At 41.6% G+C, this 25542-nt stretch overlaps 1 pseudogene; it reads right to left on the bottom strand.

The window, feature by feature from the left end:
* Positions 1 to 18553: 18553 nt before the first annotated feature.
* The window catches only part of LOC144668498 (heparan-alpha-glucosaminide N-acetyltransferase-like), a 123848-nt pseudogene continuing 116859 nt past the window's right edge, over positions 18554 to 25542 (bottom strand).

Genomic DNA, 25542 nt, shown 5'->3' with positions numbered 1-25542 from the left:
GTCCAGAATAACACCAGAATAATACTGGCTGAGGTCATTGTTGGATATGCCTCCTCACTATGCCCCATAGTATTATCATGGCATAAATCATGGCTAGCATCCCTCAGACAAGGAGGACGCTACATCAAGAGAGAGATATGATAGCTACAAAAAGTACAAGGAGCACTCAAGCCTGTACATAATTGAACTGGCCATTCCATGGCAGGTCCCCTAAAACCAAATCTCACATGGACTGAGTTGAAATACTCCAGGCCATGTCACTGTCACTACAACATTGGAGTCAAAACAGCAATGCACATTGACAAATCTTTGAAGTCTGAAAGTAAACATTGTAACCCATGGAGTGTTAATTCAGCAAAGCCTGTTCATCTTAATCTGGAGCCTGTGGAACGCCTACTCTATGAAGCCTTGGTCAGCGTGGATTGGGTGGTGTTCTTATGAAAGTGTCTAAAAAATGACTAGGGCAAATGATCATCTGATCAATACTCCTTGCAAGCCTGAGAGTATTAATCAGCTTGTCCAAGAGGTAAAGCGTGGAGCTGTTAATGTGCTGCTTGGAAAATCTACACAAGGAAATCTGGTCTTGTCATTTCAGGCATAAACTGAGGGGTGGTGGAGGGGAGACAAACCAAAACCTCCAATTACCCCAAATAATCAGTGTGGTTTATGTTTTGAAAAGGTAAAGATGTGTTTTCCCCAAACCCTCGTTAGTGTGTGGTCAATTTGAAGGTCACCAGCAGCAGTCTTTCATTGGTTTAAACCAAGAGGATTATTTATTCACACACTGACCCCTAAAAATCTAAATGCTATGTCAGTCACACACCACTCGCTCAAGAAAGATACAATGAAAGAAGGTAGTGCACTCTACAAGTATTAAACAACCAAATAGCGAACATGTCTGTGAGAGTCGAATGAAGAAGGGAGCTTTTTCCCAGTCTGGAATTGTAGTTCAGGTGAGTTCAGATGGCTGGTGTCAGATCCAGATTAACTGCAGGGTGCCTCCGAAGTGAAGACTGTTCAGCAGGTCACGTGGACAGGCACTGGTGGCTGTTGTAACTGGAGGTCCAATTTCTTTACAGGTGAACTAGGCGCTTTTGGAATAAGGCTGGGGAGGCTTTTAAAAAGACTTCTAAGCCTCGCAGTTCTTGAAGGGCAAAAGTGGCACATCCTTTCCTTGCAGCTGTTGTATTGTTAGTGTTGATCTTCAGACTATCCAGGTCTCTCCACATTTTTAAATAAAAGGGTTTCAGTATTAGAGATAAAAGCAAAAAACTGCGGATGCTGGAAATCCAAAACAAAAACAAAAATGTCTGGAAAAACTCAGCAGGTCTGGCAGCATCTGTGGAGAGGAACACAGTTAACTGTGTTCCTCTCCACAGATGCTGCCAGACCTGCTGAGTTTTTCCAGGTATTTTTGTTTTTGTTCAGTATTAGAGAGCCAGTTTCAGTCACATGGTCAAAAAACATTGATATTCAATAGAAGGTAAATAATGGTCTTTCACACTTAATCTGTGGATAAATGGTCTCGTCAGCTTTCCTTTTTTACATTGTAAACCTGGAAACATAGAGCCTAGGAGTCCATTATCTTTATGTTTTGGAGTAAGCTTTGATAATAGCAAATGTGAAATTCCACAAAGGATTGCTGTTTAGGCATGTCCATTCAAGGGGGAGATGCCCACCCTTTATAATTCAATTCAGAACTTTCCAGAAGGTTGATAGCCTGTGTAGAATTTGCATAGGTCACCTGACCCCTTGGCAGCCGGCTTAACAGTTCATCAATGCCCGTTTTAAAAAGAACACAGTTTTAAAGTTTGTAATATCTTTGTACTTGTCATGGCATGACACTAGGAAACATGGGATAGGCATATCTGAGTGCAGTGAAGAGCTGCTACCTGTAAGATTCTAGGTAGTTGGGGGCATGGAGGGATTAGCTGAGGACTTATTGCATGAGCCTGAAATGTATGTACAGAGTGGGGCAAAGGAATGCAAAAAAAAAGCAAGATCATAAATGCAGAATAGTGAAGAAAATTGCAATGAAAATACATAATATTCCAAATCTACATGATAACAGTCGCTGCATACCAGAAAGGAATTCCTTGCATAAAGTGATTTGAGATCTTGCACAAAGTGCTGGTTGAATCTTTGTCTGCCCCTCGATCATGAATTGTAAACCATTGTGTATCTCCTGCCAACACAAGATGGAGGCACAAGATGGCCACCAATACCAACTGCGCATTTGACTGTGCATGCGCAGAGACATCATTGCAAACCTTTTATAGTTGGTTGCTATTTAAAAGTAACATTTCTATCAAATGCTGTGTTTGGTGCTGACTGCTTTAGAAATTGATGTTCCAGGGGTGTGAAATGGTTTAAATTCACCCATGGCCCTGCCATGAGCCCCTTTCCTTCACCAGTGTATGTGGCAGCAGCAGCGAATCAACCGGCAGCTGCTGAGCTTTGGTCGTATATTGTGGAACTTGCTGACTTTATGCCGTTTGGATCTGCCAATTTTCTTCTTAGTAGCTTTGAGTTGCACATTGGTATCTGTGGCCAGGTGTGCAGCTGCGCCTAACCAACGCCCTCCAAAGACTGACAAGGTGCTATTGTAGAGAGTCACCTGTTCTCTCAGGGTTGGTACGAGTTTGAATTTTGCTTAAAAAAGCAAGAAACTAAATGGAGAGGATGAACATCACACTGAGGTTGGGGAACAAGTAGAGGTCTGATCTCCGCTGCTCGCAATGACATAATGGAGTAAAACAGGGACTGTGCATGCACCAAACTGACAGCAAACGAAGTCATTGTAAACATTGAAAACACATAGTTCGAACTTGGCAAAAAAAAAGCATAGCAAGTTTAAAATCTCAGCAGGAACAATGTTCTTTTTATGTTGAACTTGGTTAACACAATGACTGTTGGATCCTTTTAAATATGGAACTAATAGTGAGCAGAGATTCATGCAAAGCCAATACACCTTTTTTTTAAAGAGTGTATAATGATTACGTTGCTATCTGACTAGCTGTGCATTTCCAACATCTTCTATTCATATTCAAGCAATGGATGACCCTAACCCAAGTAATTATTTACATCCTTAAACCCAGTATCTGATGTTGACAGTTGCTTATGAACCAACATATCAGTATTCTTTTCAATAAGATTGCACATGCGCATTCCTAACTCTCACAGCTCACAAAATGGTCAAAGCGCATCCTCGTCAAAAAGTCTTAGCTTATAAATCCCCATCTCACCCATTTCTCACTCCAGCCAACCTTGTAGCCTCTCGAAGACTGCTAAGTGTTTAATTATGTCTGAAACCTGATCATAGATTGGCTGTCACTGAGAAGGCAGGTAAAGGCTATTGAGACTCATTTCGCTGATGCCCATAGAGATGTCTGAGGGAAAGGAGGCTTCTGTCACATAAATAAATTAAGAAGAAAAAAATTGCAGATGCCAACAATCTGAAATTAGAACAGAAAACGCTGGAACTATATAACAGGGAAAAAAGAGAAAAGCAGGGTTAGTCCTTCCTAAAGAGATTAGAAACCAAGGTGTCAGTGTGTTTGGACTGTGTGCTAATTTGCTGTGCCACAAAACCTCCAAAACCATGATCTCCAGCACAATACACATTATTTATGGCTCTTGCTCTTAATAACAGTACCGTCCCTATAAGACAGTTACATCTTCCATGACCATTGACACCAGATTCACTGGCTATAGTTTCTACCCCCACAGAGATACTACAAAAAAAAACAACCCATTTATAATGCACCTTACTATTTATAATGCACCTCACTATGTCCTTTTTGCATGGTTCCCAAAGGCTGGAGAGGTTTTACCTGTGTACAATGATAATTACAGAGGACACTCATATTCATCTGATGCTGGATGAGACTATAGAAAATAATTCTCACATGGAGAATTCTGTAGGAGGACTCAGGAAAGCTTTGTCAGGCATGGGTCCCAGCAATAATCTGCTGGAATGACAGTGAAAATGTAGAGAAACAGATCAGATATCCGCCTGCGGGGCTCCTTTTGGGATCAGATGGCTCTATATCAGATAAAGATTGGGAGCCATATGTTGCCCAGAGCTGATCAATACTCCTGTAACAGTACAGCCCTGTCCTAACCTGTCATTCAAAGGGACAGACAGAATCACACAAAGCTCCAAGCATGTTTGCAAAGAGTCAGAATTTTGAATTTGTAATTGAAGAGGATAGCAGCAAATCTGATCCACTATAGCATCTAGAATATTTCAAACCATGACTTTCATGAAACAATTGCAGTATCCAGCTATCCCTTTGGTAAAAGATAAAAACTCCGATGTAGAGGGTAGAGGCGCAAGCGTCTTAGAATAAAAACCTACTTTAGAAATTCTCCTATAGCGCATTAATTGTAATGATTTTGGATAGATTCGCATTTCTAGTGGCATCTTTGACCCCATCTAACCTCATCGTTATAGCAACAGCTCAGATTCTAATAGATGGGGAAAGCAAAGCAGGTAATTTCTCAAACCATTAAAAACAGAGGTATTTAAAAGATTAGTATTGATTTTCTGTTCTTTTAAAAAAAACAACATTTGGATGAATTCAATCATTCCAGCTTGGTTTACAGCTGTACAATGATAGGGACAATTATAAAATAGCTGCACTGGAAAGTGAAAGTCCGAATTTGATGCATGACTTTAAGCCTTGTATGTTTAGTTAATAGGGTTGCACAAAGTATTCTGGATCTCTCTCAGTCTGGGTAATCCAATCGAAAGGGTTCAATTACAGCAAAAGCCAAAAATGTCAAGCAGTTTGTGCTCATCATGTAAACCCCCGCAGCCCTCCCCATTAGATTTTCCCTTGTAATTCACTAAAATTCAGCTGGTTTTATTTATACTGTACAGCAGAGGTTGGATTTCTCATGAAAAGTGTCACAGTTATTGCTTTCTGATGGTCTCAAAATATCTTTGATGTATCTGTAATTTCACGAGATATTCAATATTCATAGAAAAGGAGGATATTTAACTGAAAGCGTTCATGAAACCAAAACCCAAAGAGCGCAGTAGGGCAAAGCAGTATTTGTTTTCATTCAATGGATATGAGTGACATTGGCAAGACCACATTTATTGGCCAAGTTCGTTGGCCTCAGAAGGCGGTAATGGACATTTGGATGCAGTCTTTGTGATGACAATGGTCTCATGATGGTGTTAGGTCAGAAATCCCAGGATATTGGCCCAGCTAAAATGAAGGAATCGTGATATTTGACCAGGTCAGGGTGGTCTGTTGGGGGTGGGGGGCATCCATGAGCTTGGAGGTGATGGTGTTTCCACAGCATTGCAGCTCTTGCCCCATTCAGTTATAGGGGTCATGGGGAAAGAAGGTGCTGTTGCAGTAACATTGGAGAGTAGGTAGTGCTTTTATATCTTCATTTCGGTAGCAAATTATGTACACATTTCTTTCATGCCTCTGAAATGTTAAATGATAACCAGAATGGAGGAGAAAAGTGGGACACAGGATGCAGGAGTGATAAAAGTAAACTGTTGGTCCAAATGACTGCATCAAAGTGCAAAGATAAATTGTCCTTGTATTTCAAAATCTATAAACATAGGGCTGAATTTTGCCTGCTCATCGACGCGCAAAATGACGCTGGATGACTTTGAACCCCCGATGTCATCCCGCCCCATTTAAATCTTCAGGAAGGTGGGCCCGCAGCAAAATCAGCTGTGCACCCGCCGATCTGTCAATGGCCAATTGAGGCCATTGACAGGATCATTAAAACAATTAAAGGACCTGCCCGTCCAACCTTAAGGTTGGCGGGTCGGCCAGGAGCCCCGGCGGGAAATAGAAAAAACATGAAACCTCATCCACCGGCGGGATGAGGTTTCATGTAGGATTTTAAAAAGTTTAATAAAGTTTTAGTGAAATTTATTAGCATGTCCCATCTCATGTGTGCTCTTTTGTGTGTACGCGTGAAAGAGCGCACTCTCGCATTTGGGGAATCCTCCCTGCCCGCACAGGAAGTGCATAGCGCTTCCCACTGGGCACCATGCTGAGCGGGCCTTAATTGACCCACTAACTTAAAATGGTGACGGGGCCCGCTTCTCCGGCGGGGATCGGCTCCCCGCCCGCCAGAGATTGGGTCGGGCCCGCCCACCCGGTAGGCAGAAAATTCTACCCAATGTCAAATCAATTGAAGCCATTCAAAGGCGAGATTCTACAAGCACAGTGTAGACATGTCCCCACAAAGAAAAAGGATGGTGCTGCCAAATCTAGAGCCCCCAGTTATCCAGAAGCATATAGGCCAAGATAAAGCAGAAAAAGAAAGCTTACGACAGTCACAAAAGACTCAATACTGTAGAAAGCCTAGAGGAGTGTCGAAAGTTCAGGGGTGAAATAAAAATGGAAATTAGGAAAGCAAAAAGAGGATGTGAAAAAATATTGGCAGGCAGAATCAAAGAAAACCCAAAGATGTTTTATCAGTACATTAAGAGCAAGAGAATATATAAGGAAAGGGTAGAGCCTATCAGAGATGTACATGGTAACTTGTGCGTTGATGTTAAAGATGTGGGCAGCGTTCACAATGAGCACTTTGTCTCCGTCTTCACTATGGAGAGGGATGATGCAGACATTCTAGTTAATGAGGAGGAGTGTGAAACATTAGATACAATAAGCATAGTGAGAGGGGAAGTACTGGAGCAACTGACATCCTCAAAGGTGGATAAATCACCAGGGCCGGATGGATTGTATCCCATGCTGTTAAAGGAAGCCAGGGGGGAAATAATGGATGCTCTGAGGATCATTTTCCAATCCTCACTAGATACAAGCAAAGTACCAGAGGTTTGCAGGTCTGCAAACGTTGTACCATTATTTTAAAATGGTGTAAGGGATAGGCCAGAAAATCCTAGACTAGTAAGTCTGACTTCAGTGGTGGGCAAATAATTGGAATCAATTCTGAGAGACAGGATAAATTGTCACTTAGAAAGGCACAGGTTGATCAGGGACAATCGGCATGGTTTTGTTAGGAGAAGATTGTGTCTTACTAACTTATTAGAATTTTTTGAGAAAGTAACAAGGAGGACTGATGAGGGTAGTGTAGTGGATGTTGTCTACATGGATCTCAGTAAGGCATTTGACAAGGTCCCACATTGCAGACTGGTCAGAAAAGTAAGATCCCATGGGATACCAGGGAAGATGGCAAGTTAGATCCAAAATTGGCTCAGTGACAGGAAACAAAGGGTAACGGTCAATGGATGTTTTTGCGAATGGAAAACGGTTTCCAGTGGTGTTCCACAGGGCTCAGTGTTGGGGCCCTTCTGGTGTTGTATATATTAATGATTTGGACATAAATATGTGAGGTATGATTGGGGAATTTGAAAATGACACAAAAGTTGCCCGTGTAGTTGATAGTGAAGAGGATTGCTGTTGTCTCCAGAATGATATCAATAGTTTGGTTGAATGGGCAGAAAAGTGGCAAATTGAATTCAATCTGGAAAAGTGTGAGGTAACGCATTTGGGGAAGGCAAACAAAGCAAGGGAATAGTCAATAAACAGGAGGATAATGAGAGAGGTTGAGGAAGTGAGAGACCTTGGATTGCATGTCCACAGGTCCCTGAAGGTGGCAGGACAGGTGGACAAGGTGGTAGAGAAAGCATATGGAATGCTTTCCTTTATTGGATGAGGTATTGAATACAAAAGCAGGAATGTGATGATGGAACTGTATAAAATGCTGGTTAGGCCACAGTTGGAGTTTTGCATGCAGTTATGGTCACCACATCACAGGAAGGACATAAATGCTCTGGAGAGATTAAAGCGGAGCTTCACAAGAATGCTGCCAGGGCTTAAAAATTGCAGCTTTGAGGAAAGATTGGATAGGCTAGGGTTGCTTTCCTTAGAACAGAGGAGGCTGAGGGGTGACCTAATTGAGGCGTACAAAACTATGAGGAGCCGAGATGGGGTAGACAGGAAAGACCTGTTTCCCCTTGCTGAGGGGTCAATTACCAGGGGGCATAGATTTAAGGTGATTGATTAGAGGGGACCTGAGGAAAAATGCAGAGGGTGGTGAGCATCTGGAATTCATTGTCTAAGTTGGTGGTTGAGGCTAAAACGCTCAACTCATTTAAGGCACTTGGATCTGCATCTGAAGCACTGTAACCTGCAAGGCTATGGACCAGGTGCTGGAAAGTGTGATTAAAATGAGCGGCTAGTTCCTCTTTCATTTTTTTCTAGCCGGCACAAACATGATAGGCTGAATGGCCTCATTCTGCACCATAACTTTTCTATGGTTCTTTCTGTGGTTCTAAGGTATGATTCCGTGAGGATGACTATGTCAGGTTGTTGCTTGACTAGTCTGTGAGACAGTTCTCCCAATTTTGGCACTAGCACCCAGGTGTTAGTAAGGAGGACTTTGCAGGGCTGGTGGCCGGGTGGTCTGTCCGGTTTCATTCTTTTTAGACTTTTTAGCGGTTTGATACAACTGACTAGCTTGCTAGGCCATTTCAGAGGGCATTTAACAGTCAATCACATTGCTTTGGGTCTGGAGTCACATGTTGTCCAGAGCAGTTATAGATGGCAGATTTCCTTCCCTAAAGGGCATTAGTGAATCAGATGGGTTTTTCTGATAATCAACAATGGTTTCCAAAATGTTTCCAAAAAAAACCAACAAATTGTCCGTGACTTCTTGCAGAATTTATGCGGGCTGGCTTATCTCATAGGGCTCAGTAGTGATAAATCAGAGAACATGCTTTTTCATAAAATGTAATGGATTGCTTTTATTGGCATAATCCCAATACTAGAAATTGGTTTCTTCTAATTGTTGTTTGGTAGTAAAGAACTTGTACATTGCTGAAAAGAGAGACATATTGCTGAAGCTTTTCGTCTTGCACTCATCAGGACAAATGCAAGAATACCACATTTCAAACAATTACAACAATTTATACCACTAGAGAAAAGGGTGCAAATTGGTTGGCAGTTTGAGTAGCAGAGATGGAAGGGGATGATACAATTGAAAGGAGAAAAGAATGGAAGTGTGAATGGTAGAATGGAAAAAAGACAAGGCAGGGAGTAGATTTCAACCTTGTGTAGAAGTAGTTAATAGCCATCAATATTTTGACAAGAATTCTTAAACACACACGATTGTTTCCATTTGTTCTATAGCCCTGACATTTCATAAGGTTTGTAATAAAATCTGTTTGAACAGTTGCAGTGACATGTTTGAAAAGTGTGTGTGTTTGCTGATCCTATGGGCTAGTAACCACTCCCTCCAATTTAGCAGTACTGGTTGTATTTTAGCTAAATATCATATAACTGGTAACCTTTTCACCAGCCTCTTGCTCACTGTATTGATGCAATGGAAGAATGTCAACACCTTTTAAAAGGGTTCAGGACTCGGAGAAATGGATGAAGTAAAGGTTGTGTTTTATTTAATTTGGGCTCAATGATTTGAGGTATAACAACACTGGGGAATTTTCCTCTGAATCCTCTGCGCCTGAATTGCAAACTTGTTACTTTGTTACATACCAGCCGTACAGGCCAATAATTAGCACCTAACGTCAACCTCCAAATGTTCCCCTATTGCAGTAGAAGATCATTTCAATGCCCAATAAAAATTATTTGGTCTCGGGAATCAGAAATACAATTCTGAAATTTGCAGAGGGGTACGTTAGTGTAGTGAAAATGTTTCTGGACTTGTATTCCAGTGGCCTGGACTAATGCTCCAAAGACATGAGTTCAAATCTAAGGGACCTAGTCATACTGATTTACAAATTAATAAAGTAACAACCCTAGTTAACAGGACTTAATAAAAGCGGAAGAAAAGCACTATGGTACATTTCTAGAGGAATAGAATTAAGAAGTAGAGAAGTTATGATGTATTTGCATCGAACCTTGGTTATAATTTAACAGACTGTGGTCAATTTCCCCCAAAGTGTACAAGGAAATTTGTAGAAAGAAGCAGCAATGGCCATTGAGCAGGAGAAATGTATTCAGTAATAGGATGAGTGTAATCATCTGTTGGGTGGATCATGTGGTACATGTACTACTTGCATTTGACTGTATTCTGGGCATGTTAAAGTAACTAAATGGAAATTTTTTTGGAAGTAAGCATATGGTGCATCGGGACATTAGATCATCACCAGCATCTCTCATACTTATCAAGAACAAGTATCACAAGAAAAATGTAATAAAAATATCCAATGATGATATGTCACTGGCCAGCACTTTCAATTATTCATTTAAGTATTTGAAAACTTTGTGGCAGATTCTCCTTGCCCAGAAGTGGATTGGACATCACAACATACAAACAGTCCCAAACCTGATAATCTGTACTGCGATTGGATGTTGCTGATATTATTAGGGTTTTAGTGCACTCTTGTCATTTTATTTCACTTACAATTGGCATTAAATGGATCAGTCAGTCGTAAAAACATAAGAGGCTTCATGTTTGAAGTGCTAAATATTGATCTCCCTTCATTCAAAATCCTCTTAAAAAATAACTCACTTCTTTGATATTAGAAACAACAGTAGTCCATTCGGCCCCTTGAGCCCATTCAGCCAGAGTTCCAGATTTCCACTACCCTTTGTGTGAAGAAGTGCTCCCTGACATCATCCCCGAAGCGCCCAACTCTAAATTTAAGGCTCTGCTCCCTTGTTCTGGACTCCTCTGGACCAGAGGAAGTAGTTTTTCTCCATTTATTCTATCAGCTACTTTCTAATCATTTTAAACACCTCAATTATATCATGTTACATTTTCCAACATCTAAACTTCCCTTTTCTCAAATCCTGTCCAATTCCCTCTCCTGGGATAATCTTCTTCCTGAGGAGTACTATAGAATGTAATTCGTTGCTATAATGTTCGATTGGCTGTTTTAATTGACTTGTAATTATAACTTAATGGTTGCAGATAGGATCATCGATTTTTAGAAGAAGTTTTGGTGTCGGGACTTAGTCTTTAGATACTGTGTGTAAATATCTCGTATTAGCACAGAGTTTGACTATCACAGTAACTCTCCGACATGTCTCTTCACAGCACAGGATTTGCTCAGGAGTCAGAGACCAAAAGGTTACCAAGCTCATCTCATGACTGATTGGCAATCATTACATTGATATAAAGGGTTTATATCATTGAATATTTACCATCTAATGAACATGACTGTGCTTTGGGTTGCACTTCACAACAATGCAGAGAAACTGGGGCGTTACAGATAAAAGACTCTTGTCTCTTTGATGTTCAGTGAAATTCAATGTCACTGTAGTTTTGCTCCTGTGGTACATTGTGATATAGTGACATGGCCTCAAACCACATCACTAATGCAGCCAGCTTAATTTTGCGACCAGTTTTCGTTAAATGACTTAAATTTCTATACGTATAAAAAAGTAGCTTCCCCATGAGCCATCTGGCACAGTATTGAGCCGCACAGGCCAGGAAGGAGCCAGGTTCAATCTTTATTCTACAGTGAGCTTGGGAGATGCAGTTTAGGTGCTGCATTAGCTTCAATATCCCATAGCTAAAGAGAAAGAAAGAGCTTTCATAGAGATATCCCAAAACACTTCACAGGTAATGAAGTACTTTAAAAGTGTAGTTACTATCGTCAAGTAGGGAAACACAACAGCTAATTTGCACATAGCAAGCTCCAACAAACAGCCATTAAATAGTGATCAAATAATCTAATTTTTGCTGGCATTAGTTGAGGGATAAATGTTGGCCAGGAAAATTTCTCCGTTTTTCTTCAAATAATGCTACATGATCTTTTGGGGGACGGGAGAGAAGGGGTGAAAATCAATCAGAGAGTCACGTTCAATAATCCTGTTGTAAAAATAGCCATTTGGATATGATGGGGGGAGGATTTCCTTTTGTCAGTAATTCTAAGATAGAAACACTTACATTTAAATGACACCTTTCAAGGCCCTCATGAATTTGTATGTTCATATGTAAATTGTATGTTCGTATGTAACTCATGACATCCCAAAGTGTTATACGGCCAGTGGAATACTTTTGAGGTGTAGTCACTGTTGTAACTCCTTTTAAATGCTTTTAAAGTCTTGCTTGCAAAAGAAATCTTGCTGCTATGTTTAAAATGTCATTAACATCAGTTACAAGAGGAAATCTTCAAATCAGATGAGGGCAGATGGCTCACCTATGTTACCCTCTAAGTTAAGGTTCTTGCTGTGTACCTCTTCAGAGAGCAGTCAAAAAATTGAATTACATCCCGACATGAAGCAACAAAAGCCTGGGAAAACATCGTGTGATATGTAGAATGCATGTCACAAAGCCCCACGATGACAATGAATGGCCAAACCTTCCCTCTCATGGCTTACGGAACATCTAAACCTTTTGTCAGTTGATGATCTAAATAAGCAGGTGCTGAGGTTAATTCAAGGCTAACAAACTGCCCTTCTCAAGGGATGGGCAATAAACACTGACATCAATGGATACACCAAAATGACTAGAGAGGACTAATATTATTCAGGAATGAAAACAGAAAACGCTAGAAACACTCAGCAGGTCAGGCAGCAATTGAGTGTTTCCAGCATTTTCTGCCTTAATTTCAGATTTCTAGCATCTGCCATATTTGGTTTTAATATAATTATGGAGTTTGGATGGTATTGATGGATTTATGACGAATATACTTACTTCAATTTTATCAAGAGAAAGCTTCAATTTCTAGGAAACCCAATGGCTAATATCCTCTTTTTCTTAAGCAGTTCCTTGGGATCGAGAATGACTTGCTTCCACACCAGTTCAATGGGTTCTAAGATGGCTGATAGGTGCAATGCATGATCTGCAGGCTCTGCTGCACAAGGGGCAGGTGGTGCTTGAAGGGTTGGTTGGATGGGCTGTTTGGAGGTTTGTGTACTCCTTCCAATGCCTCGACTTTACCTCTGCACATTCCCAACAAAGCCTCACAGTGTGTTCGGAGGCTTCTCCATTTTGGTCGGTCAGAAGCCAAAGTCTCCCATGAGTCGGCAGGGACATTTTACCTCTTCAGGGCTGGTACGAAGACATTCCTAAAGCATTTCCACTGTTTCTTCTGGACTCTTCTGCAGTAACCAAGTCCCAAGTGGAGTAGTTGCCTCGGGTGTCTGGTGCCGGGCATAGGAATGACATGTCCGTCCTTCAGAACTGATTGTGAGTGATTAGCACCTCGATGCTATGCTATCAATCACATTAGTCATTAAGAATCAGGGATCAGTCCTAAATGGCTGACCCCTTATCCTGAGACTATGACCCGTGGCTCTAAATCCTCCAGCCAGAGACAGTCTTTTTCTCTGGGTGATATGGAATGCTTGCAATAATTCAGTCCCTCACTCTGTTGAGTTTCTATCTGAGTGCTGTTGCTATAGGGAAATGCTAAGCAGAAGGCAAAGTCAATGCAGAGTCTTGATACACTTCCTAGAGGCCAATATAAAGAGGCATTGGCAATTGCAATGTCCTTTCATCTCTGGTGCACTTGAATGAAAGAGAGATCAGAAACCAGATAATCCTTTGCTTTTGATTTGTGGAATTGGACAGTGACAGTGTCACCTCCTCCACTCCTGGTCAAACAACAGGGATGAGCATCTTCTACCTCACAGCTGTCAATGGTGCAAAAGGAAATGAGCTTGGCCATTCTTGATTTCGATCTCAGTGGACCAGTTCAAAACTGGAATGAATCCAAAGATGACTGAGATGAGAGTAGAAGTGAATTGAGAGGCCTCTTCACATTGATAAATTATTGCATGAATATAATATTCCAGCTCATACATGACAGGCATGAATAGCTTTGATATTATTTACCCTGCAAGAGAAAGAATCATACAATTACAATTTCCTGTGAATATTACATCAGATCTGAAGCAGATTAGCTTTATCAGCGTCGGCAGTGTCACTTTACCTTCTGACAAAAGTGTCTCATTCAGATAAGCACTAAATCATATTAACTTGTCTTTCAAATACATCATTATTTTAATTAGCATCCAGGTATTTGCATCTTATTTTTTTTTCAAATTAAGGTATGTAGACTAAATATGTGTAAAATAAAACCAACCTTTATACATTTATATTGTGCCTCATTACATTTGAAAGTATTGACCATATAATGGATAACTTGGCAAGTGGCTTGTTATGAAGCAACCATTTTGTGCAAGATTCCACAAACACCAAGGAGATAAATGGTGAGTTAATCTGCTTCTGGTGGTGTATATGCCTTTTTTATCCCTAGACTTGACTATTCCAACCCACACCTGGCCAGCTTACCACCTTCCACTCTCCATAAACTGAAACTCATCCAAAACTCTACTGTCCATATCCTAACTCACACCAAGTCCAGTTCACCCATCACCCTTATGCTCAGTCACCTACATTGACTTCCGGTTGAGAAGTGTGTTGATCTTAAAATTCTCATTCTTCTTTTCAAATCTCTCTATGGCTTTGCCTCTGCCCTACCTTTGTAACCTGCTCCATCTGTGCAGCTCTGTGCTTCTCCAATTCTGGTCTCTTGTGCATTGCCAATTTTGCACTCCAGTATTAGTAGCTGTGCTTTTAGCTGCCTAAGCTCTAAGCTTTGAACTCCCCTCTCTAAATCTATACATCCTCTTTCTTCATCTAGCTCTTTGGTCATCTGCCCTAATGTCTTTTTATGTGGTTTGGCATCAAATTTTGTTTGATAACACTCCTGTGAGCATTAAATGCACTGTTTGAATGCAAGATGTTGTTAATTGTTGGAGAAATGTTGGCTGGGACACAAGGAGAGCGCCATCCTTTTCTTCAAGCAGTTCAATGAGGCCATAGAATAAGACACCACAGAAGGAGGTCATTCAGCCCATTGTACCTATGTTGGCTCTCTGAGTGAGCTACCAGCTTGTCCCATTCCCCTGCTGTTTTCCCATAGTCCCACAGATTTTTCTCCTTCAAGTACTCATCCAATTCCCTTTTGGAAGTTACTACTGAATCTACTTCCACCACTGTCTCAGGCTTCTTCTAAAATTTCTAGTGATGTAAGAGGCAGATGTTTCTGTCTGTTTTCATGGCCTATTTAGGCTGAAACCAGACCTTTAGCTTGAGCGGCACCACTCCACATCAAGCATGACTGACCAGGAGCCTCTCCTACTCTTTCCCCATGCCATAGGCATGTCGGAAGGATTTGCAGGTTGATAAACTTGCCTTGGCCTTGCTATGAACGCACCTTCTGTGGCCATCGAGTCCTGAGTGGGACTTGAACCTGGAGCTTCTGGCTCAGAGGCAGAGACACTATTCACTGCGCCACAAGACCTCTGTCATGAAGTTGTTAATGTGTATAATATTTTGGAAAATATTTTTCTTTTAAAATAGAGGTTTAGTCTGTGGGTGTGTCTTAATTGGATTAAAGCCAGCTAGTCTGGGTGCTTTGATGGGTACTTGTTTTGATATGGAAGAGACATAGCGTGCATTAGCATTTTTTGAATAGAGCACTCAAGAAGTGGAGTGAAAACTTGACACCTTTCTAGCAACTACCAAGCAATATGTTTATATTACTATTAAAATTGGTACTATGAAAGGGGTTTCATTGTTAAAAGGTGAAGTTCAAAGAGGCCCATCGCTGCCCACTTGCATTGAGAATTAACATTCAATGGGGCTGGTAGGTATAACTTCAGTAGTTTTCGGGTGTACAGAGCAGAGGCAATGTAAGATCAAAAGGCAGCTGCAAGCCTCCAATTGGCTCCACAGTGAAAAGAACCTCATTTTGAATTTGTCAGGTGAAAATGCTTTGCCTGGTGTCTGGTTAAGTCTATGGGTTTCTGTTGCTTTAATGGAGATTAGTTTGGAAATTTGTTAAAAGTTATGATAGCAGTAATTTGTAGACATGTATATATATATTTTTAACCTGTGTAAATTAAATAAATGTTTCAATTAGTTTAATGTAAAACCTCAAGAACTGATGGTCTGATTCTTGAATTTAGTCACATCTCAAACATAACACTTAAAATTATAGGTTATGACAGTTGTTTAAAGTTTCCCTTTGGGATTTTTAAATAACTCCACTTTACTAACTGCATTGGTCATAACAACTTCCCTTACAGGCAGCGCATTCCAAATCATAGCTACTCGTTGCGTTAAATAAATTCTGCCCATCGCCGCCCACTTCTTTGACCAATTATTTTAAATGTGTTCTTCTGCCTGTGGAAAAAGTATTTCCGTATCCACTCTACCAAAAGCCCTCATAATTTGAACTCCTCCATTAAATTTCCCCTTAGCTTTCTTGGTGCCGGGGTATCTTATAAGACGTAAATATGCATTTACAGTATATGCATATGCATATACAGAATATATCAAAGATATCTATAGGGTCTTCAGCACCTACCTGAATTAGCACCAGTGCATTAAGTCCACCTGAGGTCGCAATTCCATTGCAAAGGGCTCCTTTCACATCCTGCATTTGCGATACATGCCAAACAGTATTTTGCAACTGATGGCGACTATAATTTTCAAGAGAAGTGGTAACAGACAGATCTGCAACTCTCCTTTGCTGTGTCTAGCATTGCTAGTTGAGCTACCCCTTATACTCAGGAAAGGTAGTGAAAGGCAGTCTAAAAGTAAACAGGTTCATCTTTATTGCTCAGGCACCTGGTCTCTGTGCTGACGTAACTTTACTATTACAGTTAAGGGGCACTTGGAAAGCTGCTTTTATTGATGTGATCTGGATCAAATTGGGAGCATTGTCAAGATTCACTAGTTTGGTGCCAAAGTACTTCTGAAGAAAGACTTGAAACATTGGGATTTTCACACTCGGACTGAGAGTTATTCCAGGTGGGAAGGGAGGAGGTGCCTCAATGAGGTTTTCAAACTTAACGGAAGGTAATGAGAGAAGCAAACACTGAAATATTGGACGGGATTTTCCATTTCCAACAGCGGCAGGTGTAATGGAGGGTGGGGGGGAAAACAGTGCAGCAGGAGCTGAAAAATCAGTTTCCCGAAACCACGGCGGGAACGTGTGCTCTCGTCCATCATGGCGGTCGCCATTCCCGCCAGAGGCCGGCGTGAAGCCGTTATGCATCCCGTTAACGGGACACAGATGAAGCCCCAGGCCCTCCCGCCGCCGGGATTGTCCGGTCCTGCCGAAAGTCAATGGGCTTTTGGCTGGCCTGCTGCATCCCTGCAGCGGGTCCTGCCATGGTGGAGCCTGAAAATCCCAGTCATTGTTTCTACAGGTAAGCAAAGAGATGATATAGGGACACAGACTAAGGATTGTGACCAGAAGATTTTAAGGGCAAGATTAAAGAAACAGGGCAAAGTTATAATAGATGCTGCCATTTTGAGGCAGTTTTTTGGGCTGTTGGAAAAACCTGAAGTAAAAAACCCATTCCAATTGGCATGATTCTAACATAAAGGAACCTTCTAGAATTTGACACCAAATTGATAATCCAGATTTTTTTTTGTTATTCCTTTGCAGGATACAAGCATCCTTAATATAACTGAGTGGCATGCGTGGCCATTTTAAAAAACGTATTCTTTCATGGGATGTGGGTGTCACTGGCTAGGCCAGCATTTGTCGCCCATCCCTAATTGCCCTTGAGAACGTGGTGGTGGTGAGCTGCCTTCTTGAACCGCAGTTGTCCATGTGGTGTAGGTACACCCAGAGTGCTATTCCAAAGGGAGTTCCAGGATTTTGACCCAGCGACAATGAAGGAACAGTGATATAGTTTCAAGTCAGGATGTCTGTGGCTTGGATGGGAGCTTGCAGGCAGTGCTGTTCCCATGCATTTGCTGCCCTTGAACTTCAGGTGATAGAGGTTGTGGGTTTGAATGATACTGTCAGTAGAGCCTTGATGAGTTGGTGCGGTGCATTTTGTAAATGGTACACATTGCTGCCACTGTGCATCAGTGGTGGAGGGAGTGGATGTTTAAGGTGGTGGACGGGGTGCCGATCAAGTGGGCTGCTTTGTCCTGGATGGTGTCGAGCTTCTTGAGTGTTGTTGGAGCTGCGCTCATCCAGGCAAGTGGAAGGTATTCCATCACACTCCTGACTCCTGATTACAGAGGGCAGTTAAGAGTCAACCACATGGCTGTGGATCTGGAGTTGCACGTAGTCCAGACCAGGTAAGGATGGCAGATTTCCTTCCCTGAAGGACATTAATGAACTAGATGGGTTTTTGCAATAATCCAATAGCTTCATGATCACTGTTACTGAGACTAGCTTTTTGTTCCAGGTCATTATTAATTAATTGAATTCTAAATTCCACAAGCTGCCATGGAGGGATTTGGATTTGTGTCACTAGGAACATTAGTCTGAGCTTCTGGATTATTAGTTCAATAACATTGCCAATATCCTAGCTGTTCCCAACTAGTGTGGAAATGTCATGATGATGTAGTAAGATTTTCTAGTTCAAGATTACGGTTATTGCATTGGATAATCCACAGGAAGCTTTACCTTGTACCTGGATCAGACATTAGAGAGTTTGCTAACAAAACAGTAAAGGCTGCACATCAAAGTAAATTGATATTTTTGGATTGTTTGAGTGATTTGATGAGGCAGGAAATAAGTTACAAGAGATAAGCAAGTTCTTTTTTTAAATTTGATTTTATACTAAAAGTGGAAAAATAGGCTACTTCTAATTGTCAACAGTCATCAGTATTACGAACACAAAAATCCCTTCCCCAATAAATGATTTCTTGGTCTTTATCACAGCTACTTGGTTTAAGTTTTCATAGAGAAAGGTATTTGCATATTGGTGACCCATTAAAACACTGGATAAAATTCCAGAGGCCAACATGATAAGAAGAAATATGCTTTATTCAGTTAGCTAGATCAGTGGCCTGATTATAATTCACACAGCCTGAGTTCATGGGCAGAGATTCCTGAGGGAACTTTCTGTACAGATTGTACTGAAGGCAAAGAATAGGAGTAAGGATCGCTCATGTTTGAGAAAGGAAAGAGAAGGAAATGCACAAAATAATGCAATGGTTTTACTTTAATTACATCCTCCACTTTCCATTTATTCCTGTGAAAATTAGATTTTTAAGAAGAATTTCTTTCTGTACAGCATGTATGCAATGAACACCCAGAACGCTGTTCCCACTAGATCCTGGAGGAGGCGCTCAGCATGTGTATTCTTGTATTTCATTTCCCAGCTGAATGGGAAGTACCAGCCCAGTACAGAGTGTCCAACATACACAAAGATTGAATTCATTCCTGTTCAATAACAGAGAACAATAAGAATTAGGATTGGTCTTCAATTCCCTCCGCAGCCTCACTCAATCATCTTTGGTCACCACACACATTCAACTGCTCCCCTGGTCTCCCTGCTCTACCACTGCTGGCTAATTTTCATTAACCATACTCCTGCCACCTGGAATTCTCTTCCCAAACTATTTTTCCTACCTGCCTTTAAAAGCCTCCTGAAAAAAAACACATTCTCTTTGACCGTTCTTTTAGTCATCCCCTCTCCCTTTCTCTTCCTTCAATTTTTCTTTACTTCAGCAGCTGCCCTTCCTTGTTCAGGGCCTGATTTTGGTGAAGGGAGAGAGAGGCAGAGCGGGGGGGGGAGATTTCCCAGCTCCCTGCCCCAAGATTCTAGCTGTATCTCCTTCAGCCACCAGCGCCAGAGGAACAATCCAATAAATATTGTTCTTTGAAAGTTCAGGCTGTTCATGTTGCCTTGCCATGTGTGTCCACTTCCACCCACGCAGGGGCCTGCCCGCTTGACCACACCGAATAGTGTCTCAACTCAGCTGCAGAAGTGCAAACTCCCAGCAAACTGAGGTTCCTCAGGTTCGAGGGTGGATTATGCTGGATTCCACTGGAGTTACAGCAGGGATCCAGTGAACCCCAGAAAAAATACTGGCCTACTTGATGAAATTGCACTACTCTGCCATTTTATTACAAAATATTCTAGTTACTAACCATTTACAGCACCGAAACAGGCCATCTGACCCAACAGGTCCATGCTGGTGTTCATGCTGCACACAAGCCTCACGTTCCTCATTTAACCCCATGAGCATATCCTTCATAACCCCATTATGTGATTATCTAGCTGCCCCTTGACTTAGTCAATGCTATTGGCCTCAAACACTCTATCTGGTAATAGGTTTCACGTTCTAAATGCCACTGGGGTAAAGAACTATCTCTTGAATTCCCTATTGTATTTATTAGTGACCATCTTATAGCCACATATACTAATGGAGAAATTACTGGGACTTCAAGTTGGCAAATCCGCTGGACCTGATGACATGCATCCTAGGGTTTTCAAAGATGTAACTACAGAAAGAGTAAAATTGGCTTTAATCTTCCAGAAATCCCTAGATTCTAGTACAATCCCCATGCATTGGAAAGTATCAAATGTAAGACCGATAGCCATGAAAGGAGGGAGAGAGAAAACAGAGAACTATAGGCCAGTTAGCCTGATATCAATAGTAGGGTAAATGCTGGAATCGATTATATTTATGGCCTCTAGTTCTGGTCTCACCCACAGTCAAAGGCCTAGCAAAATACTTTTGAAATGATGTCATTGTCTCAGCCTCACTTCTATTCCATGTTCTAATGACCTTCTGTGTGAAAATATTTCTTCTCACTTCCCCCTTTACAGAAGAACCCCCAGTAGGGAGTAAACTTAGAACAGGGCAAGATATCAGGAAAGGCCTTCAGTTTATCAGTGAGATTTTGATTACTTTATACAAGATTTTGGCTAGATCCTAGGCTGAGAAATTCCTTGGAGTTGCTCCTGTACCATTGCTGTAAGTTTGCCAGAAGTGTTGGTTTCTGAAGCAAATGCAGCAAGTGATGGGAGTGGAGCAGGAGCAGTTCCAAAGAATTCATAGCCTAGAACCATCGAGGCTGGGTACAAAGGGTTGCCATTTGGCACACTGTCCCTGTGCCAGAGCAAGATGCTATATCAAAGATAGCTAATCTAATATCACTTCTCTTATCTTTCCCTGTTCCCTTTAATAACTTTGCTCTTCAGGTTTTCATTTGATTTCCTTGTAAATGGCACAATTGAATTGGCTTTAAAAACCGTTTGTTCCAATAAGCCCGCGTGTGGAAAAAATATCCTTCCTGAATCCCCCATTATATTTCTGGTACCAATCTGAATTCTTGCACCCTGATTATTAGAAATAAATTTTCACTACTTATTCTCTTAATTTTAAACGCTTCTTTTCAAAATTAATTAACTCTTCAATATGTTAATAAACTGGTTCCTACAAATGTGCCTCATTGCCCTGTTCAAGTTGAACAGGAACATGAAATGCAGAGTTTAAAACTGCCTGAACAATCCATACATTTACACCAATAAATAACACTCGATGATATCAGTGCTATAGCAGCCACATAGACTTCAGAGTAAAGAGGCGCTGGGCCAGCTCACTTCAAATGATGCATTTCCTAATTGCATTAGACAGACAGAAAATAGCTGCTACAGAATCATTCTCTTTCCTCATTAAACCTTCCACATTCCATCTGTTATCATTTAAACCAACTATAACTGGTTCCCTATCAGATCCTGGAGTGCGCTTTTTTTAAAGACGTTGGTGAGAAATACTGCTGAGCGGAGGAGGTACAACTTTCATTTTATTACATGCTTTTACTTGCATTATTTTACGGACTTCTTTCCTCACTCTTTCTTGTTCTGTGCATCATGGTTTCATGCGGCCTCATGGCAAGGTTCCAATCTTCACTGTGACACCACAAGAGCCCAAAAGAAGAAGGTGGGGGTGGAGAAGCAGTGGGCAAAATTGGACAAAGAGCCACCACAATGGTTCATTCTTGTATGTCTCTGATAGCTGACTGCATGATAATATTAGTGGAAAATTTGGAACCAAATCATGAGCCTTCCTTCTAGGAGCTGGAGCCTTCAGCCATCATGGTCCTATTTGTAGAACTCTCTTGCTGAATTACTCAACCTTGCTTCATCTCTTCATATTTTTGAAAGTATCGTCAAGCCTATGGGCTGCACCTTGAAGTCGGCAAGCAGGGGGTGGGGCCCGCTCACCGACGTGTAAAATGATGTGGGGTGACATAGGGCGGGCGTCCCAACGTCACCCCGTGTCATTTCCACTTTCAGGTCAGCGGGTGCAGAACTGAGCCGGCTGCACACCCGCTGACCTGTCAACGGCCACTTAAGGCCATTAATAAAGTAATTAAAGTGATCAATGGACCTGCCCGTCCAACCTTAAGGTTGGCGGACAGGCCGGGAGCCCAGGCGGACTTCAGGAAAAACATGAAACCTCATCCACGGGCGGGATGAGGCTTCATGTGGGTATTAAAATTTGTCTGAAATGTATAAATAAAAGAAATTGACATGTCCCAGCTCATGTGACAGCGGCACATGAGGGGACATGTCAGTATTGTTTTTTCTGATCTTTATTCAATCTTTCAAACCTGAGCCAATCTCCCTGAGACAGCACTTTGCCTCAGGGAGATCTGTGCACTCTTTCACACGCATGGGCGAAAGAGCCCACTCCCGGCTCAGGGAATCCACCCCCCTCCAGCCCGCACAGGGAGTGCATAGCGCTTCCTGGCGGACATCACGCTGGGCAGGCCTTAATTGCCCGCCCACGTAAAACAGCGACGCACCCCCAACCGGGGGCGCCGATCGGGAACCCGACTGCTCGCGCTCGCTCCCACACAACCACCCCCCCGACAGGGGGATGATCCTGCCCTATGTCTCTGACCTTGTCTTCAGCTCCCTACATACGTCCAAACTTTGAAATTTCTCCCCATCACTATCCAAGACCACCCATGTCACATCTCCAATTATTCTGTCGTCCTTGTAGACACTTGAGAAGTTGTGGGATTCTATCTTGTAGAAGAATTCAATCCAACAATACAATATTCATTGAGCCCCTCATCACATTCAGCATGAACCCACAATATTAAATGCCACTTCCCCATCAAAAAGACAAAATCCCCCTTATACAAAAATACACCAAAGAGGAAATTTTTTCATGCATGACATAGCCTCACCCATTGAGAGGAAATATCAGGTAATCACAGGCATGCAGCCTGGATGGAGAATCACATGGAGAGCGCCCAAGGTTTCTGGATTAGGTGCATCCAGTGGGGAGACTCCACAATGGGAGCAGCATCTGGAAAATCAGCCCTTAATTGTCCAACAAGGGATTACAGGCTACAATCAAGTTTCAGGACTCAAATGACAGGCAAATCAATCAACATTGGCTCCCTGGTTTTCTGCTAATTGAACCCCTCAATTGGATTATTGGTTTATAATTCACTACCAGCCATTCAAAAGTCTGTGAATATTCCATGAGCAGAAATGCTTTCGATACTCATTAATGTCACTAGGCTAGAAATTACTGTTGGCAATAATAACAATTATCTCTCAATATATTCATATAATATTTCTCTAACTTCTATTTCGACAGTGGCATTAATTAACCTGCCTTTATCACTATCATCACCACTAACAACTTCTAACCTACTGATACCAGTGGGCAGTTACAAATGTGTAGTTTAACTGAGCAAGGCAGAAGACAGCATGCAACCTGAACTATGTTTGCGCAGCATGAGATAAGCAGGACACTAACGGCACTGTAGGTTTGTGATGGGTGCAGCTAACCTGGGCCTTCTCTTATTCATTCTGTCAGTGGTTGTGATGAATGCTTCAGTGTGTTTTACTGTGTGATACAGAAATAATGCAGCATTGCTCATGAAATTTGACAGCTGCCTTCAGTTAACCTGTGGATATATCCTAAGTTTTATTGAAACATCATTGACCTGAAACGTTAACTGTTTCTCTCTTCACAAATGCTGCCTGACCTGCTAAGGATTTTCTAACATTTCACTTTTGATTTATTTCAGATTTCTGAGCATCCGCAGTATTTTGGCTTTCAAATTATCCCGAGCCCTTTGTGATGAGAATGGATAAAATATCTAAAGATATCACTTTGTTCCAAGTCGCTTGAAGCAAAATGCAATTGTGAATGATGTTCAAGGTTCTTACTGCTTGGACCTTGAGGTTTAGGATGTAGTGTACATGGAGTTGGCTCCTGTTGCTTACCTGGAAAGATGAATGGCTCTCCACCCCCACCACTCCTTTACGTCTATAATGTAATACATCAAACTCAGCAGGATGAAAGAGAAGCAGCCTGTTGTAGTGATGAAGGACAGGGACCTAAAAAGCACAATCATGAGGTAGAATCTGTTACAGCTCAGAAGATGGCCATTCACCCTATCATGAATGTGCCAGCTCTCTGTGAGAGTGGCTCAGCTAATCCTACTCCCATTGACCCCGCAAATCCTTTCTCCTCACATAATTATCCAATTCCCCTTTGGAAGCCATAATTGAATTTTCCTCCACTGTACTCTCAGGCAGTGCATTTCAGATCCTAACCACTCGCTGTGTAAAAAAGCTTTTTCTCATGACCCCTCTGGTTCTTTTGCCAATCACTTTAAATCATTGTCCTTTGGCTTTCGGCCCTTATGAAAATGGGAAAATTTCTCCCTATCTATTCTGTCTAGACCCCTCACGATCTTGAACACCTCTGTCAAACCTCATCTCAAGTTTCCCTTCCCTGAGGAGAACAACCTCCAACTTGGCCAATCTATCCAGGTAACTGAATAGATTGAAAAATCACCAATGACATTAATAAACAAACCTGCACAAAAAGCAGAAATCTGAAGCAAGCATCAATTCAAAAAGGTGATGTTGTTATCCAGAGGTTCCTGGAGAGAATAGTGTTCACGGGGAGCATATTAAAATCAACGAATAGGACAAAACCATTGGGCATGCACCCATGATTGCCCAAGATCCACTCCCCACTGGAAGCACCAGATCGTGGAATTGTAGCTTTAAATGTGGAAAAAAAGTAGATTTTATGTAGCATTTCATCCCATCTCTCTGAAACACTGCAAAATGCTTTGCAAATGTTGAAATACATTGAAGTGCAGTGATTTGTGATGGCAGATGTGACCCACAATAGGATAGATAAAGCAATAGGATGAATGCTTAGTTTATCTATTGCTTGAGTGCAAAATACTGGACAGGACACTGCAAGAACTCCCTGTTTTGCTTTGAATTGTGTCATGGGGTCTTTTAAACCTGGATGCCTTAGTTTAACATCCCATTGCAAACACAACATTGTTATGTTTTTGGCTTTCACCAAATATTTCACTCATACTAAATACCAAGGACCAGTCCTGCTAAGTGTTAAGGATAATTGCTATAAAAATATAAGAAATAGGATCAGGAATAGGCTATACAGCCCCTTGAGCCCAGTTCACCATTCATAATTTAGCCCTTGCTCCCTATGGATAAAATTATGACCTATACACACAAAATCTGGGTTGAACAGCAACTTATATTTAATTACTACAGAGAATTTACAGCACAGAAACTGGCCTTTTGCCCCTACGCTGGTGTCTATGCTCCACATGGGCCTATTCCCATCCTCCATCTTACCCAATCAATAAATTCCCTTAAATGCTGTTCACCTCATCTACTCCCTGTGATAGCGAGTTCCACGTTCTCACCATTCTTGGTTCCTTTATGCTGACATTTCTGCTGAATTCCTTATTGGATTTATTAGGGACTGTCTTATATTTATGGCCCCTAGTTTTGGACACCCCACAAGTGGAAATATCTAACATTTCAAACC

This window comes from Cetorhinus maximus, chromosome 27 (assembly GCF_964194155.1).
Source record: "Cetorhinus maximus chromosome 27, sCetMax3.hap1.1, whole genome shotgun sequence".
In the NCBI taxonomy this organism is placed as follows: Eukaryota; Metazoa; Chordata; class Chondrichthyes; order Lamniformes; family Cetorhinidae; genus Cetorhinus; species Cetorhinus maximus.
The sequence above is the reverse complement of the archived record's forward strand: the minus strand, read 5'-3'. Positions and strand labels throughout refer to the sequence as shown.